This window comes from Pinus tabuliformis, chromosome 4_2 (assembly GCF_031772625.1).
Source record: "Pinus tabuliformis cultivar Carrire ecotype Pingquan chromosome 4_2, CPIR1, whole genome shotgun sequence".
Classification (NCBI taxonomy): Eukaryota; Viridiplantae; Streptophyta; class Pinopsida; order Pinales; family Pinaceae; genus Pinus; species Pinus tabuliformis.
Window position 1 is genome coordinate 515466078 of NC_142304.1, and position 4295 is coordinate 515470372.

The 4295-nt window shown below is 39.1% G+C and overlaps 1 pseudogene; it reads right to left on the bottom strand.

The window, feature by feature from the left end:
* Positions 1-1709: 1709 nt before the first annotated feature.
* LOC149170250 (uncharacterized) lies at positions 1710-2392 on the bottom strand (annotated as a pseudogene).
* Between the last annotated feature and the right edge of the window lie 1903 nt (positions 2393-4295).

A 4295-nucleotide genomic window follows, 5' to 3' on the forward strand; every position in this document is an offset into this window, starting at 1 on the left:
AAACTTTGATCCTGCTGCAAATTTTCCTGATCATGTTGATGGGAGTCCTCTAGGTTCTCTTCATGTTGGTGAAATGGATTCTCGTACAGAGCCTCCATGATCTCTTCATCCATGAAATTATCATCCTCATAATATTTCTCAAGGCTTTCAATAAAAGTAGAAGCATGTTTGCAACAATCATGAACTAAATTCAATGATGGATAAGTTTCTTTATATCTTTTGATGAGCAGGGCATGAAAATCCTTTAAACAGTAAATACAAGCAGGCGGCAAACTTTCATACCAGGATTGGGCTTCACCTTCCAAAGTGGCCAGGAATATCTTCATCAAGCAATCTTCAGGAAAATCAACATTCAACTTCCAAATATGCATGTGAAATTGAACTAGATGTAGAGCAGCATCCTTCCTACCATCATCTTTAAACGTAGGCAAATTCCTTAACCAATCTACCTTCGGAATTTTATTTTGAAAGTCTGGGATGTGATCTCGGCTCATGGGAGCGTATCTTTTTGCAACCCATTCCATCTTGAAAATGTCAAAGCTACTGATCTCTCGGCATTGGAGTCACCATGAAGCACTGATTGCTGGATTCTTCAGTGAATGGAGTCGCCAGGTGAAGGATTTCAGCCTTTCTGTGTCTGATCGTTGTCCACCATCAACCATCAGATTTGAACTTGATAGATGTACTGGGGGTAAGACAATCTACCAGCAAACCATTTTGTTCCCCAGTACGGTCGCCACTATGTTAGAGCCTAAATCTGCCTTATGCTGAAGGAAGGAAAAATTCAGGAAAACCACAAACCACACTCAGTCTGGTAGCTAGCCCTACTAGAACAGGAGAGGGCTCTCTCAAGGGTCACGCTCAGTAAAAATAGACAATAGGGTCTGAGATGACTCAAAATGTATGCTGATTTTAGGCTAGTAAATAGATATGAAAAGATAATTTGTTTGAATGACTGAAATTTTCTGGGTTGTATGGGACAAAGGACAGTATGCATTGGGAAATTAAGTTAAGATAAAAAATATTTCATGAGGCAAGATAGGCAGGAGGTTTAGAAATCAGATTGAAGTAATATGGATCGGAAAGACTATTGAGAGGTCGAAAAGGGCATAACCAATGAATCCTTTTCAAACAGAAGAAAATAAAACACAGAAGATGAATGCTTTCTAAGGCAGAGCAATAAATTGGATTCTACCGTTCTTACTAAAAAACATTCAACTGGAAATGACTATGAATGAACTACAAAACATAACAAGACACATATGAAACAGAGAAGAAACATTTTGCTAAACTCGTACCACAGGGATCTCATGAATCAGAGTTGCATCATTTATTAATTTCCTGGCCAAAAACTGTACAGTGAAAAAGCATTGGGCTTTCCTCCACACCTCTCCCAGAAACTCCAACCCCTTACAAATGCTTTACAATACAATAAATAAGCTCCACTATGAGAAAACAAATCGATCCAAAGGGGGAGCTGTTACAACTGAAATTATAAAAATGGAGAAATAATCATCCATCCGTTCTAAAGACAGAACAACGTTACATTTTTTTTAGCTGAAAATATCTGATGGCCAATAAAAAGGTGTAGCGTGGATCCCATTAAATCGTGGCTAAATATAAAAAGGCAATCTATTTCCTATCTTTCTGCATCTGTAGATATCTCTGTTTATATTTAGTTTTTTGATCTTTGACTTTCCACTTTACATTTACCTTTTGAATCTGGGTCGATCTTTCACTGCTAACCTATTCTTATTCTTGCTCCTATCCCTTGACTCTATTTTCTTTGGCGTTTCATCCCCTGAAATTTCAGGTGCACCGGTGACATCTGCTTGGCTTGCAGTCTTTTTACTTCACGGGCTTCCAAAAATTTGAATTCTCTTTCCATCATATGGATGCGTTCCACTTCAGTCATCTTAGCAATTTGATGCTGATATTCGGAAGGTGGTTCAAGAAGCAAGTAATTTTTTTGAACAAATACAACAAGAACACCTGGAACCCGCCGGAACTTTTAGCGGAGACCACCATCCTGAGTTGCAACGAAGAAGTACTCTGGTTTATCTGCACCAACCATAACCTCAAGGCACTCTGCAGCACTTTTAAGTGACTCATGATTGCACCTTGCTGTCGTGAGTCTACGAATTGCCAACACAGTTCCAGAAAATGACTCTCCCAGCATTTTCAGCTCCTCAATGATACATCTTGTGACAAAAACCTTGACATGTCCACCCAAAAGGCCAGATGGAGCCTCATTTACTGTACCGAGATGAGATTCCAGCATATGTTGAATGAATGTGCCATCGCATAATGATTTGTAGGGCTCCCTGAATGCGAAGCAGGCTTTGTAAAACCTCACAGTTCTTCGGTTTTGCTTCTGCTTCTTTACCCTCATCTTTCATCAAAAGCTACCATGAAAACTAGCTTTCAAACTCATTATGATAAAGTTATATGTCCTCTTCAAAAAAATCAAGACTGAATGGAAGAAAAGAAAAAAATGCCTTCTCTGAAAAATCGCCCCTGAATCATGCCTATGTTTGCAAAAGGGATATACATGGGCGCCTCGAGATTATAGTGACTTAGCAATCAGAATCAACCTTGTGCCATAAAAGTACAGATCCAACTTCACCATATTATGTGTAGCATTTGAAAATGGCCAAGATAAATGCCTCTGCTCCAGACCATCATGATCAAACTGCCCAGCATCAGAAAACGTTCCAAAATCAGAGCCTTGAACAGAATATTCTAATTGCGACTACGAACCACAACATCATCTGAGTTTGGTTCATCGATATTGTAATTTTCACTCCATGGAGGAACGGTTGCACATTCTAGCATCCATGATGGATCTTTTGATGGTGTAACCGGAGAGGATGAAACGCACGTAACCTGTGAAGTGCAGCAATTGATTCCCTTACTGCAGATAAGGTTTCAAAATAGTGTGTACAGGACGCCAAGGCAACTGGAATGTGCATCATTTTCCCCAGATAGACGGTGGATCCTTAAAATTCTGACACATCCTCATCAATACGAAGAAATCGATCAAATTTGGAAATTAGAAAGAAATGGCAAAAATTAGTGTTTTCGGGCCTGTGCGCCACGCCCTAGCCCAACGTGCCACGCAAGCTCGATGCGTTGCGCCAGTGCAATTTTGCACTGTGCACAAATGCTCTACGCGCTGCGCACTTGCAGTGCGCCGCGGTCTATCCCAATGCGCCACGCCACACACAAACATTGAGTCTTAGCTCCAAAATGCAGTTTAGCCCTCTCACCTACTCAAGTCGATTTCAACTGATCTTCTTGGATGCAAATGGATGTAAAAATAATGGAATTTCCTTATAAAATTGAGAACTTGATTTTTTGCTTCATACAAAACCATTTATGTAATGTTTTGGTCTTGGATCCTTTCACATTTTAAAATAAACTTTGTTTCTTCTGACTTTGAATGAGGATTTCTTGGTTGATTTTGTAGGGGTGGCTGATGTTGGATTTCGACAAAAGATCAGGAGAAGCTGCATGTGAACAACTTCAACTGAAAAATCTATGGCAATTATTTCAAAAGACGAAAAGACGACTTTTTCTTCAAAACAGGGTTTTGAAGAAAAGTCATAGTCTAGCAATATGACGTTGAGATTTCTGGAATAAACACTGATTTAAAACTTCCCTCTGACCTGCTGGCAAAAAAAAACCCTAGACCTAAAAGACCTAAAAATCTTAAATAACTTTTTGCTGACCAAGATATTAGAATAGGACTGCAAATGACTTAAAATTGATTTAATAAATTTCGATTAACAGACCTGAACCAACAGGTACGAATCATGAGGGGTAATGACTCACAAGACCTTTCCATCAGATTATGGCATGCCCCTAGTGGAATGCAATTGAGTGAAACAAGCGAGACACATAAAAATGAAATGCAAAAAGAGTTTTTATCTCTGACGAAGGGATGACCAGACCGACTCTAACACCATCAAAAGGAATTCCTTGATTGGTGGAATTCAGAGTTGTTTCCATATGTCTAAACCTAATATCAACTAAGGAGTGAGCGTGGAGGATGTTATTCATGGTCAATTAATTTTATTTTAATCAAAATAACATAACAAAACAAAATATGGATAATCTAGGCAAAAGGATTACCAAGGAGCTGTGAACTACAATATACTGCCTCAGTAAACCAAGGACTTAACATACGTGCAGGCAATCTCCCTGAATGTTGTGTTCAGTGTATCATAGTGTACAAGGTGGCCAACTCAGTCACCTAAGGATGGATAACAACCTAATGTATTCCTCCCATATAT